Here is a 15,474-nt window from a genome sequence, read left to right on the forward strand (position 1 = left end):
AGGGAAAACTATCGTGCGTCTAAAGTCATTAGCCTGGATATGTCTCACAGTTTCCTCTTACAGTCATCAGTGTCACATTCCAAAGTAGCAAAGAATCCTGTGGCACCTTATAGACTAACAGACATTAGTAGATCATTGTGATGTCACCATCGCTTTTAGAACCAGCACAGACCAATCAGAGAAGAATATGCATCTGAATTTCTGGAAAGAGATACCACAGATAACTTTTGAGATTTTTAAAATGACACTTAATCTTTGAATAATGTTTGTTTTTTAATGTTATAAATGGAACTGTCTTTGGGCAGATAAGAAGAAATAAACTTTTCTCTGAAAAAGTTTCCTCAGTGATTAATTACATTACAGCTTCTTTTATTTTAAAAAAGCCCTGTGGGGCAGAGACCCAGCTAGTGCACATTTTCATACCTCTTTAGGCCATGAGAAGATGTGTCCCCATCTTACAATCAATGCAAATTTAAATATTAAATATATTTCACTAGACTGCATGCTTTATAGTGATACAGGTTCAAAAAACACAGCATCTGAATGAAAACAAAGATGACTCAAACTTATTAGTCTCTGATGCATCAGAATGTAACCCTCTTAGTTAAAAAAAAAAAGTTTCTATACAAGGTGTATTAAATATCAACATGGGCCAATTGTTACTACAGGTCTATTTTATTCTAAGGTAAAACACTGCTATCTCAGATACCAATGTATAATAATTGTTGGCCCAAAGTGCCTGTTTAATGGTCAGCACTGTAGATCCTCTTTAATTTTAAAATACCTCTTAAAGACTAAGAAAACCTAGAGTGTGAGAAGTATAACAGATAGAGAACAGAGATAAAAAAGGAGAAATTAGAGGGTGGAAGATGTGTCACTGAATCTTAGGAACCAAAGGAAACACAAATGCACAATATATTTGATTGTAGTGCTTTTCCTCTGTGCTTATCACATTGCAACTGCTGATCTCCATTATCATAATGATATTGTTATTTACAATACACAGACCAGTACTGCATTACAAATAAATTGTAAAGAAATGAAAGGGCCCCCTCGTATAGATATGATGGGAAACAGTAATTTTGCCTTTAGTTAAAGTAAAATAGTAAGTATGAGTTGAGTACTGGTGGTTGAATGTCTTTGAGTGCACCAAAGGTATCCATTGTTAGCTTACTAATTCCCGCTCTGTTGTGGGTTATTGCTATGCTAACGCACACCTTGAAGTGACTTATTGCTATGTTAAAGGACACTCAGTGGTGGGTTATTGCTACATTAATGCACACTGTGGAGTGGCTTTTTGGTATGCTAGTTTTGTATGTCTACGTATGGGATCTATATAAATTCTGTTTCAAAATTAGTTTATTAAACAAGAGACATGCACCCATGGGAGTCTCTTCTCCCAGTGAAATATATTTCGTAGGGTGGATAGACATGTAGATCTGACTCATGGAGCTATGCCTGCGTATGAGGAGAGGTACAAACAACAAACCCTGCACAAACAAAACAGGATTCTGATGACATGGTAACTACATTAATGGCATTCTGTTGATATGTGATGTCATTAGAATTTGTAAACAGAACCTTATTCACAGGGTGTTTTTCAGTCTTTGCCTGTTACACGATTTAGTTAAAAAAAAAACAAGATTCTTTTTTTAACATAGAAAAATGTCTTTTTTTTTTGTCTGTTTAAGTTTTGGAAAAAAAAATGTTTTGGAAATAAAATCATACCAGAAGACATTTATTTACAGTTTCATTCAAGAGAGTTCTAGAACTCTTTTGATGGTGGAATTATGACATCTATGGTTATTCAGCCAATCATCATAGGAGTTAGCTTTAATTCATTTGCATACTATAAAATGTAAAGCTTATATTGACCTTTAAACAGAAGGGAAGACTGTGCCAGGAATCTCAGCCCAATACCTGCACCTGGTTCCTAGGGAGCGATTCTGTTTCAGGAACTGACTCTAATCAGACACCAAGGCAAAAAGCCAACTCTCTAGCTGCTCACAGAGCTCCACATCAAGGACCCATGCCTCCACACAGAAAGTAACATATCAAAATACCTATGTAACCCTTCTGCCCCTCTGAGTTGGCAGCAACAAGGGCCGGGTTCAGTATCCAGGGGTTCCGTTTCAATAACACAATGCATAACCGGCTCAAGCCCCCACCCAGTGACCTGGGAAAATCTTACACACACCCCTAGTTGCCTCAAAGAGGCGATGCTTCCCCTCTCACAAGCACAGAGTCTCGGTGTAGCAGAAAAGGTTTAATTACATGAGATAAACAACAAGCACTAAATTGGGAAAACACCTCAACTAGAGTTCCTAGACCAAACCGTGAGCAAAGACCCACCCCAGGGAATTGGGCCGTGTCCTTTTCCCTGGGCTCTTGAGTCCAGCAACCCCCAAATCACCCACAGTCCCAAAAGTCCCACAATCCAAAAGTCTCTGTCCTGGGTCAGTGCAGCCCCAAAGTTCGAGAGTCTATCTGCAGAGGTCCCTCCCCCCAGCCTGGATAGAAAGGGGCACCTTACGTGGTCTGGGGCCAACTGCCCTGCCTCTCCGTGGGTTCTGCTTCCACCTTCTCCATGAACTGCTCCGTTTTACCAGCCACTCCACTCTGCTCCTCCAGCCATCCTCACAAACTGCTCCGCTCCACCAGCTGCTCTGCTCCACCAGCTGTCCCGTGAGCTGCGCCAGTTGTCCCTGCAAACTGCTCGGCTCCACTCACTCTGTGGGCCACTCCACCCGTCCCACAGCTACTCTGCTCTGCTCCACCAGCTGTCCCGTGATCCGCTCCAGCCGTCCCCACAAACTGCTCCATTCCGCCAGCTGCTCTGTTCCGCAGTATATCTTCAGGCTCCCCCACTAGTTAGCACAGTACTTAGTGCTCTCAGCTCAGTAATTTCAGCTCTTTAGTGATTTCAACTCTTAGTGATCTCAGCTCATAGTAGGGGAGCCCCAGTGCTAGTGCACCATTAGCCCAAAGTGAGTTCAGCTCAGTAACCTGTATCGAGATTCTTAAGGGAATAAAAAATCAACTCTGACATTCCACACTGGAGAGAGGAGTGGGTGCAACTGGTGCTTCTGGCTCCACAAGGAGACTGCACCACCAGGCACAGATACCTGTCCCCAGCCTCTTTCAATTCACTGGGTTTTGGAACCCATGTCCCTTGTCTAGCAAGTACCACCCAACTGAGGTTGAGTCATTTCTGTCACAAAGCAGTCCCACAGCTCGGCAGCCTGGGATGGGGTAGGCATGCCTATGCAAATACACTCTCTGAAATTCTTTCCACCAGATGTCAGGGTAGAGCTCATCCTGACTCTGCTTACACCTAACACCACCACAGCATCTTCCCAAGACTGAACATTTGCTTTCACGTTAAAAGGAACTCTGTAACAGTGACACATAGTGACACCTGCCTAATATTATTGAATATGGATATTGCCATAGCCCCTAAAGATCAACCAGGATGGAGCCCCATCCGGAAATGTAGTAAATAGCAGTGATTTTCTGATTGTATTGCTTATATAGGGCCAGATTGTGGCCTGGCTTGCTTACCCATGGATGGGACAAAAGGAGTGTAGGTTGTTTCCTTGTTCCTTGCACCAGCTGCCAGGATCATAGGTATTAGCACAGGAAGGAGAGCAACTTCCACACGAAGAACACCATAGACCATGTGCAGGGTATTTGTCCCTCAGAGCAAGGGGATACTCAGAAGGCAGACTGTGATTCTCAGTGTCAGATGCAGGCTCAGAGTCACAATCAGTCTTTACATCTGCTCCAGGGGCAGTACAACAATGTGTAGCAGTTGAGTCCAGAGATGGGTCAAAAACCTGGATGTAAACAGCCATTGTGTTTGAAATACAAATCGGGATCTAATTCTGGCAAATGGCCCTTAGCTTTTTAATGGACTAAACCAAACCCCAGATTAGAACAGCTCTAACTTCAGAGTATTTGAAACTGGGTCTGAGTTTTGCAGCTTGAAAATACATCTCTCTATCTAAATAGTCTACTTACTTCTGCTTTCCTGAACCTCATCTATAGCAGGTTTATCATCTCATAGCATATTCATTAACTATCTTGCAATGTATCTGCAGTGGACTTATTAATTGTCTTGTCATTAATTATGTGTCTCATTTTGCCGTAAATCATTGATCTCCCCCGCCCCCACCCTCTTTGCAGGAAATAATTAGTTTGCCCGCTCTTCTAATGAATAGGCACCCATGAAAGATGGACCTTAATGAGATCTATCATGCTCATTTTTCTGTTATGGAATTTGGACATTCTGCATATTACAATTATTCTACATTTATTTTATTTAGGGCTAACTCTTCTCCCCTGGATCAAGCCCCTGAGTGAATGGGTTTGCATAGCAGTATTCCATGGGAATAGCATTCTCCCCCAATCCAGGTCATTCTGGATGGCAGCCTCAAAGCTGCAGTACCTACCACATTTGCTGTTCCTCTCCCCGGGGTGTGTGTCTTTGACAAGATGATCTGTGTGGTTGTAGAGCTACCAATCACACCCGCAGCCCTCTCCTAACCTGTTCTACAGCACCTCTCCATTCTGCAGCAAATGGAGCCCTTGGGGTGCCCAGGAGATATGGAATAATGAAGTTTGTTTTAGGGTGGTAACAATGAATATAGATGGAAAATGACAACCAGTCTGAAAGGGAGAAATAACCCAAGGAATCTCATAGAATAAATGTAGACATTTCTCCCCAGAAACCTATGTCGCTGGCTCACTTTTCCTGTCAAGCAGGAAAATGTGCACATATATTTAATCTACCAGCCACAATTCACTCGTACTAGGAAACAAGCATATTGTGGAAGAGTGACTGCCAAACATCTTCGCAACCAGTCTTGCCAACTCAGACCATTTAATAAGGATTCTCATGATAGTCTGATGTTTTTGTAAAGCTCCAGCTCTTGGAATTGTGTGATTCTTTGAGATTCTTACCTTTACTTAAAAAAATGGAAGTTTCTCGCCCTCGTGCTTGCAGAGAGACCTAAAGGCTCAACAAACAAACAAACAAAACCCAGAATGTATTACTTTTTAATAATCTCATGATTTTTAAGCCAATATAATGATTTTGGTTGACATGCCTCAAGATTTTTGAACATTTGGGTTTGGCAATATTGAGCAACTCACCTTACAGACTGCACAGATGGGGAAATGTGCAGGAAACCTGAACACTACTAAGAAAGTGTTGTAAGCCAGTCTTAGCTCCCAGAAAATACTCAATAATTCCCAGAGGGGGCAATGAGACAATAGATTGCAGTCCCTATCCGGTCCATCCTTTGTCCCAACTCCAATGGAGAAACCAAAGCTGCACTGGAAGTTCCAAAGGACACTCAGTATCAGTGCCCAAGCAAATGTACCAATGACCTTAAGTATTACCAATATTGATGTGTTAGATGTAAACATTAAAATAAAAGTCACAAACAAAAAAATTTACTATTTGCTATTAAAGGAGCACTAAGACGCTGCAATACAGTTTCAGTTTGATTGATGGCTTTCACCTGCCACCTTTCATCAATGTTAACAGGAATAAACCTGAAACTTTGAACGTGAATATAATATTTTTGCCTTGAAACTGGAAAGATAGACAGCAATTCCTTAGCACATTTTCCAAAAAGTCCATCCAGTGAGGTTTGTAGTTGGCTGTTCAGCGTAGGTTTACTTTAAAATGAAAGCAGATCAGTTTGGGTTTTGCTAGCTAGGAAATGGTTCATTAACTTCTGAGCTAGTAAATTTACACTCAGATCATATTGACATCTACCCTGACTTAACAAAAAGCGAGCGAGGGCTCAGGAAGGCCTACCTAATTTTCTTTCCATGTCATCAGAGCAGATTGTTAACCAGCGGTTGCAAAGTGCTGTGGCTAACCAAAATAAAAGCGTAGTTTAAGTTATGCTTCTATTGTAATCATTTCTACTGTAAAAATATCAAGTTATTTTGATAGCATTTTCACTGCTAACACCACAAATGTTTGCAAAATATTTCGAAGTTGTTTCCATTTTGCAGCATTCAAACTGGGGCCTATCTTCAAACTTGTGTGGAAATTTTCTGTCTACATTTTTATCAAAATGTCATCAAAATAGTTAATGATTTATGAAAATTAATAACATTTTGAAAACAGCTGATCTATTTTGAACCCTAGACAACTACAATCTACCTCAAAATTTCATTTTTTTAGGGTGATTTTTAATTTGTTTTGACCAACTCCACTTGAATCTGTATGTGAATGAGCTGATGCTATTGACATTTACAAAAGCAATAAGAAGAGTGGAAAAAACTTCCACAGATATGAATTTGAACTCAAAAGTGAGTTTTGAGTCAACCATGATAACAATACTACGGTGTCACCAGACATATCCTTGACCCACAAAGGATCAATTTTTAAGACTGGTAATTGAGTCTCTGTACAATTTCTTCCTCAAACAACGTTAACTCATTTCTTTCTTCCCATGACATCACTGGAAATGGCTCACCTGCATGCTAATTTTTTTAATTTTAGAAAAAGGAAGCATCAATTATCTTATCACCCTATTAAAAAGAGTGTAAATATCAGAAACTGGGCTGGATCTGGTCATGCCTAACGGTCAGAGCCAGAATCAGGAGTCCAGGGTGGGATTGGAGTGAGACTGGAGCAGGACTAGGAGCAGGGCAGGGGCAAGAACAAGGCAGGAGCAGGCTAAGACCTGGGGAGTCTGTTGCCCCCATGAGGCAGGAGAGAGTTCCAAGCCCTGGAGCGACACTGAACAGACTGAGCTACTCGTCCCCTTGTGGGGCTTATATACCCGGACTGCGAATCACATGACCGGTTCCTGCCTTGTGGATTGGCAGGTGCCTAGCACAGGAGTCACTCACCACCAAACCAATGATACACTTTTGGTGGAGGGTTGTGGGAACTAATTGTATGAGCTCCCTAGCTCCTCATAAGCAGGTCGTTTGGGACCTGACCACATGGAACTGCCACTGAGTTGTTCTGTGGCCCATAATGCATCATCCTTGTGGAGTTCCTGCCTGACTGTTCCATCTGAATGCCGAGGTTTGCTTCCATCTGGAATGAGCCCCCTAGAAGATGCCATGGGGTCCATGTGGATCCCTTTGGAATGTTTAGGAAGGCAGAGTCCTGTTCCCCCAGAGCACCACTCAGGCAGCACAGAGCCAGTAAAGCACATTGTCATGAACTCCTCTGGCTTCAGCTATGTTGAGACCACCCCAGTAAAGGGATATTCCCTACTAGAGGGGCTTTGTGGAACTTTTGTGGGTAGGCTGTACGCCCCAGATCCTCTATTTCCATTGAAATAGAGTCCCCCTCCCTCTCCGATCCTAACCCCACTTATGGAATTTTCCTCTCTTAGCTATTTCCTGTGGAAGAAAGAGATCCAACCCAACACATTACTTTTTTTCCAATCTGTGTTTACTTGGCTTTACATTTGGATATACATAGCAGGGATCATGGGTTTATCAGATGACATTTGTTTTCACTGCAATAAGTTTCCAGCATGTGCTTTTGTTTTATGTATCTTATACTAGTAAATGCTTTAGCATGACACAACAGTAACAACTTTTACAATGAAAGAGCGATTTTCATTATGACTATTACATTCATGATGTGATATCCAGAGCTGCCTCTCTGTTGTCTGCAGGTTCATTCATTCCCGGAGGAATCTACATTTCATAGCCTGCCTATTTGGGCTCAGCCCAGGTTTTGGCTCACAATGAAGCTTTCCTATGAAAAATGACTTCTTTATAAGAGACTTCTTCTGGAAGGACCCCAGTCAAAAGACTAGCATGCACCCTGTTGTGGATTTGACCGTAATCACAGTTAAATGGGCAGGCATTGCTGTGCAATCTGTAAAATAAATACACATAAACTGGCTACTGTGCACATAGTTGCAGCAGCTAATTTTGTAAGGACTTACAGTGTGTACCAGCAAATCTGTAGCAGAGCGCTTTTGGCAAAAAGCAGTCAGCTTGGCTCTTGATCTTTAGACATTCTGTACAATCAACGTAAGGGTTCAATCATGTAAGGCACTGAGCACCCTCAATGGGAGTTGAGGATGCTTAGCTCCACACAGATGGTGTTCTGCTCCTTGTTTGAACTTGTCGCATCAGAGTCTATACAGGGGCTGTGCTTGCGCACATCAAGGAAATATATTTCACTTCTTTCAGCTTTAAGTTGCCATTGTGGCCTTGTTGGTAGTGTTGTTGTAGCTGCGTTGAACCCAGGATATTAGAGAGACAAGGTGGGTCAGATAATATCTTTTATTGGACCAACTTCTGCTGGTTAGAGAGACAAGCTTTCGATCTACACAGAGCTCTTCTTCAGGTTTGGGAAAGATATTCAGAGTGTCACAACTAAAAACAAGTAGATAACATACATTGTAAGAAATTATTCAAGGTGAAGAGGGAAGTTAACATGTCTGCTGTCATAGGACAAAAAGGTGGGATTAGCAGGTTACAGATTGTTGTAATAAAACATAAATCCAGTGCCTTTTGGAAATTCACTTTATTAGAGACCTTGATCAGCTGTAACTCTTTCAGTCCTTACTGCATCCTTCACTTTCCCTGTAGACATCTGTACAAGTTTTAAAGCTGAAAAGCAAACTTGCTTAAATTAAATGTCTAAAATAAAATTTAGTATTACTAGCTTGAGGTCCAGGAAATGAGATACAGTCCATGTCTTCCAGAACACAGGGTCTTCTTCGAGATGTGTTGCTCATATTGATTCCAATTAGGTGTGTGCGTGCCATGTGCACGATCGTGGGAAGATTTTTCCCCTAGCAACACTCGGTGGGTCGGCTGAGGTGCCCCCTGGAGTGGCGCCCTTATGGCTCCAGATATATGTCCCAGCTGACCCAGCGCCCCCTCAGCTCCTTCTTACCACCCATGACGGTCGTTGGAACTGTGGAGCGCGGCTTAGCTGATCTCCACTTCTCTAGCTTCTAGCTCATTTATAGTTGTAGATAGTTTTTATAGAGTAGTTGTTATTAGTTTCTAGTTGAAGTTAATAGTTGTTGTTGTTATTAGTGCTGTAATAGTAAATAGTAATAGTAATTGGGGGGTAAGGGGCTTCTCCCCTTCCCTCCCTCCTGGTACCTGGGCTCATGTCTAGGTCTCCGGGTTTCAAACCGTGCTCGGCCTGCCTTAAGCCGATGCCTACGGGAGACTCCCACGACTCCTGTTTGAAGTGCTAACTCAGTCTGAGTTACGTTGCTCTCACTCGGTGCAGTAGGTACTTTTGGGTAGCAGAAAGCCCTCTACTAGGTCCACGTATTTGGCCAAGTGGAAGCGTTTCTCCTGCTGGTGTGCTCAGCAATGCTGCCCCTCTGGAGGTGCCAGTACCTACCATTTTAGACTATTTCTTGCCATTGAAACAGCAGGGCCTAGCAGTTTCATCCATCAGAGTACACCTAGCAGCAATTTTGGCCTTCCTCCTGGGCACTCGGTCTTCTCCAATCCCATGGTCAGCAGGTTACTCAAGGGATTGGAACATCTTTACCCCCAAATTCAGCATCCGACCCCTATGTGGGACCTCCACCTGGTCCTATCGAGACTCATGGGTGTCCCGTTCAAGCTGATGGCCACTTGCTCGCTACTGTACCTTTCCTGGAAAACAGATTTCGCTATCACCTTGGCGAGATGTGTGTCGGAGCTTAGAGCCCTTACATCGGACTCACTGTATACGGTGTTTCATAAGGACAAGGTGCAGCTGCGACCGCACTCTGCCTTCCTTCCTAAGGGGTGTCTGCCTTCCATGTCAACCAAGCCATCTTCCTTCTGGTCTTCTATCCGAAGCCGCATACTTCTCAACGAGAACAACAGCTGCACTCCCTAGATGTTCGCAGGGCCCTCACCTTTTACATCGAACAAACAAAACCTTTTAGAATGACAATCCAGCTGTTCGTAGCTGTGGCAGACCGGATGAAGGGCCTCCTGGTTTCCACACAGTGCATCTTGTCCTGGATCACATCTTGCATTCATGCATGCTATGACTTGGCTGGTGTGCCAACTACGCACCTTACTGCCCACTCCACCCAGGCTCAAGCTTCCTCCTCCGCCTTCCTGGCTTATATACTCATACAGGAGATATGTAAGGCAGCAACCTGGTCATCGGTGCATACCTTTGCTTCTCACTACGCGATTGTCCAACAGTCAAGGGGTGAAGTGGCATTTGGCTCAGTGGCTCTCCACTCTGCAACGTCTCACTCCGACCCACCTAGGTAAGGCTTGGGAGTCACCTAATTGGAATGGATATGAGCAAGCACTTGAAGAAGAAAAGACAGTTACTCACCTTTGTAACTGTTGTTCTTTGAGATGTGTTGCTCATATCCATTCCAAATCCGTCCTCCTTCCCCACTGTCGGAGTAGCCAGCAAGAAGGAACTGAGGGGGCACGGGGTTGATTGGGGTATATATCCGGTGCCTCAGCCGGCCTGATTGTTGCTAGGGTAAAAATCTTCTGACGATCGTGCACGTGGCGCGCGTACACCTAATTGGAATGGATATGAACAACACATCTTGAAGAACAACAGTTACAAAGGTGAGTAACTGTCTTTTTGCTGCAAACAAAGGAAAAATTAAGGACCTGATTCACCATTGCCTTGCATCCTGTGCAATCTTTCACATCAGTGCAAAGCTGGTGTAAAATGATCCTATAGCTGACTAGTAGTATCTCACACTCAGTTTTTAGTAGTATAAAGGACTCTGCAAGGGGAGAGATAGTAGAGAATCAAACTCACTCCTACCCCAAATTTCACCAAGTGCTATTGCTGTACCTGATGTCCCCATTCTTTTGCTTCTCTGGACTTTAAGATGGAGCCACAGTAATGACTCAAGTGTTCAACCCTGCAGGTTCATGTCAAATGGTCTCATGCACCACAAATGATGTTGATTTTTCTCAATGTTTGCAGATAAAGCATATTGAAAAGCCACAGTTCTTGGACTAGCTGTCTCATTGCTCTTCCCTGCTGGAATGAGATGTGCTGTGGGGGGAATCCCTGGATGGAGAGACCTGTAGGTGGTGCTGCCTCTCTCTCCTGTGTGATCCTGTTCACGGGTGTGGGCTGAGCTCCGAGGCAGTCTCTTGGCGCACCTCCAGGATGCAGACTTCATAGATGCGGAAGGAGGTGAAGGCAGCAGCGACAATGGAAGAAGCGCCAACGATGTACCACCAGGTGAAGAGCCCAAAGGAGATCCCCTTCAGAATGCAGAGAAGGCCAAAAGAGAGCATGGCAATGAGGGACACAATATGTACACAAACAGAAGGGCCACCTGCTTTCTTGTGCATATTGATGGAGACAGTTCAGCTGGTCCCGAGAAGAAAGTCTGAATGAATCTGAAACCCAAAAGTGAGTCTGTCCTCTTTCCCTCACTTGTGTGTGCCACCAATAGACACACACAGCAATAGATACACTTTACTTTGTATAGAAATATAAAGTGAAAGAGGATGGTTCTTTGTAAACAGCTTGCTTGCTATTCTGGCACACACGTAGTTCTAGCTATATATAATAGCACACGGCTAAAGAGAATAAGATTAGATGGATTTTTAATCACTACTTGCAATTACAGTAAGTGGATGATAAACCTTAGCTTTTTATCCAGGTTCCCCACCCCCCGCTGCAGATTTACAGTTAATTCCCCCTGCCCCGTGCGTTTGCTGAGTGTCATTCGTGCACCGGGGCTTACACAGCACAAATCTTTTATTTGTAAAAGAACTAAGATCCCAAAGCTTTAGCAGAATATGGGCTCAATCCTGTACAGCAATTAAACATGGCCTGCAAATCTTTCACTTGAAGAGTGGGTGAAAGAAGAGCCTCCTCCTCCCCACTAGTGGAAATGGCGCAGTTCCTCTTACAGAGCGCCCTGCTCATTAGTGCACAGGTGAAAGCTGGAGTAGAGCGTAGGGCCAAATCCTACAATAATCTACACTTATTGCAGGGTTGGGGAATATTCTTTCTCTCTATCTCTGCTGCCTGGCCACTTGTGCTGGCAGGGCGATAATAATTAATATTTTTGGACCAGCCCTATTCATTCATCAGTTCCCAAAGGCTCAAGTCCTAAGAACCTTCACTTATAACACCCATTCTTTTGATTAACACTTGCCCTCGACCCCCCTATATTTCATTTAGAGCAGAAGAAACATGTTTAGTAGGGGTTTGGAAACACTTAAATATTAATTAGGCCAGAGAAAGCGTTAGACTGACTATAGCATAGTGATTAGGACACTTGCCTGAGGGGTGGCTGATCCTCCTGAGGACAGAGGAGGAATTTGAAGATGGAAGGGCCAATTGAACCATTTGTCTCCCATATCCGTGGCTGAGTAACCTATCCACTTGACCCGAGATTCCCAAACTTTTTTTTTTTTTTGCTCAGTTGCCCTTTGGAGAGTCATGTCACATGCATGCCAGCTTCATGGGATCTGGGGTGCCAAGTACGCATCAGGGCCAAGAGGGGCTGTGCAGTACCCATGGGGAGTGTGGGGGGAACTCACCATGTGGCAGTTGAGGAAGCCTTCTGCTCCCTGCAGCGGTTGGGCAGTCTCGACTGCCTGTGCAGGAGAAGCAAACAGAGTGGTGCTGAAGGAGCGGGGTCAGGAGAGGAGCAGAAAGCTGCACCCCATAAGTATCGGACCCCTGCCAGACACAGCCCCTTCCCAACCCCGGCCCTTCAGCACAGTCCCATTTTCTTCTACTCCATGAGCTGTCTGGCAAGGGCAGTGGCCGGGGCTCCATGCCCTAAGGCCGCGCTGAAGGGCTGGAATTAGGAGGGGACTCTGGAGATGTGGTCAGTACTCACAGGGTGCAGCCTCTAACTCCACTGGCAGAGTTCCCGAGAACATCCTCCCTGAGGAGGCGGGTAACTGCTCAGTGGTAGCTGTGGTTAGGAGGGGGGAGAGTAAGGTTGGGAGCCTGATCCCTACACCAAGACTGCCTGCACAGAGCCCTATCCACTTCCCCTGCTGGACAGCAGCTGCTCCTTACTCCAGCCCTTCAGTGGGGCCCTGTCAGATTCTTGCACTCCCCTCCAATAACCTCCTTGTGGGGATACACCTCAGTGTGGAAACCTGCACTAGGATAAAGATTATAAGGGAGGTCCTCCCACCCTTGTTTTGTGTGAACTTGCCTGAGGGCCCCAAGCTGGTAATTGTGGCCGGAGCCCACCTGCTAGACCGGGTCCCTGCCCCTGCACACAGCTTGGCTGTGCACCTATCTTTCCTGGTTTGTGAATTATTCTGGGGCTTAGGCAAGAGACAGGCATCCAGACACCTAGCAACGCGCATTCTCAGACAGGAGATAGGCACCTGCAGCGAGCCTGCAGCGTGCATGCCGAGGGAAAACGGTGGTGTCAAAGTGAGCTTAGGAACCTATCACGTTAGGTGACAGTCGAGCAGGAGTTTTGTAGCTCACAATGGTACCTAAAAATGGGACTTAAGTACCAGTGCACCTTTGTGGATTCCATCCTAGGCCTGTGCATCACTGAAATCCCACTTCAGGATTTCACTGTTCGGAACCACAGGAGCAGATCCTCAGCTGGTGTTAACTATCACAGCTCCATTTGCAGCTGTGACCATTTACCTCAGCTGAGACTCTGCCCCAAGTGAGTAAGGTTTCCATTCAGGTGCAAAACCTATGATTCCCTTTTCTTAAAAATTTCAAGATCAAATAATTTAAATAGAGACGATTTTCTAAAGGAAGCACAAAGCACAGACTCCTCTCCACTACGAATCACAAAAGGAAATGCACTTTTTCGCTAGCCAGCAATCCAAACATTTCAGTTTATTTCCAAGCCCCGTACACTACTGCAGGAAGTTTGGAAGTGTATAATAACCTGCTTCATTAATTCAGCTCTTGGGAGACAGCATTTGATTTTCCCTAATCATGTGAAAACCCAGGATGTATTCTCTTGCTCTCAAACCAGATTGCTCCAGTTTGCTATGCCCACTTTCTACATCGGATTGTGCAGTATAAGTGATGCAGAGGGTACCTAATATTGATATACAAAGGGATTTTCCTCCATTTGTATTGATAAATACAGTGCAGAGAATTTCCACTGCAATGTAAGTCACCTATGAAATGTACCTATGTTTACAGGGTGTAAATCTCAACTGTGGATATGGCTCCATTTGCAGCAGCTGAGGACCTGTTCCTTGATGTTTATCCTTCGTGGTACCATACTCCTCTAACATATCTACCTCCATTTGTTGCTCTGGATTGATTGTGTGCTTATCTAGTGGTTATGTGCAGAATTGCTTTTTGTGGCTCCAGTATTGAGCAGGTTTCCTTCTGCTACGGACATTGCTACAATGGAATCTTTAGACGCAGAAGTATAATTTACCTTTTCAAACTGTATCCGTCGGCAGCAGTTCTCAACCTTTTTCTTTCTGAGGCCCATGCAACAGGCTATAATAATTCCACAGCCCACCTGTGCCACAACAATTGTTTTTCTGTATATCCTGTAGATTAAAAGCTGGGGCTGGTATTAGAGGGTGGCAAGCAGGGGGCCCTGTGAAGGTAAATTGTTCAGGCTTCGGCTTCAGTCCTGGGCAGCGGGGCCCAGGCTTCGGTTTTCTGCCCTGTGCTTCAGCGAGTTTAACAATGGCCCTGCTCTGTGGATTATTGTGGCAGACAACCTGAAACTTGTTCATGACTATTTTTCACTATCCATTCAGCTAATGGTCCTTAATCAAAGTACAATATAAGGGCTAATGTTATAGAGGGAAACTTCTGTTACAATGGTTTGGTTTGGTTTTCAGAATCAATCTTGTCTATATTTCTTAACATGCAAGTAGCTGTTTCCCCCACCCCTCTACATCTTTCTGTCTTTTTTCATTGAAATCCAGGGTCAATCTTTTTCATCTTACTCACATGATGAGTCCCACCCAAGTCAATGCTTGAGTGACTAAAGCGAGCAGGATTTGCGGCCTGATCTTGTAAAACTGTAGTCACACAAGGCAAAATGGCCCAGATCACGTTAACAGAAGGGAGCAAATAAGTATAAGCCATCCGCTTACCCTGGCTACCCAAACCATGAGTAGCTGTGAGCAATGTGGGAACTGGGCACAGCCTGTGCTGTATCGCCCAACGCACCAGCAGGCATAGCTTTTCTGGCACTTCAAGGGAAGTATGGTGGGTGCGGTATAAAAAAAAAAAGCCTAGGAGACTTCTCCAAAGCAGCAGGGAGACTGAGGCACAATCCTCAAAGATACTTATTTAGGTGCCTAACTCTCATTGAAATCAATGGGAATTAAGTACCTAACTACTTTTGAGGATCTGGGCCCCTTCCACTGGGCAGATCACAAAGTGACAATACAATCCATAATCCTGTGGGACTACTTGCTTGAGTAAGGCCTACTGTTCAGCTCCCACTGCAGTCAATGAGAGGATGGCTATTGCTTTCAGTGGGAGAAGAATCCAACCCACTGTTGCAAGTGTTGTGTCAGTTCTCAGGGGCCTATATG

Source organism: Gopherus flavomarginatus, chromosome 3, assembly GCF_025201925.1.
Source record: "Gopherus flavomarginatus isolate rGopFla2 chromosome 3, rGopFla2.mat.asm, whole genome shotgun sequence".
Classification (NCBI taxonomy): Eukaryota; Metazoa; Chordata; order Testudines; family Testudinidae; genus Gopherus; species Gopherus flavomarginatus.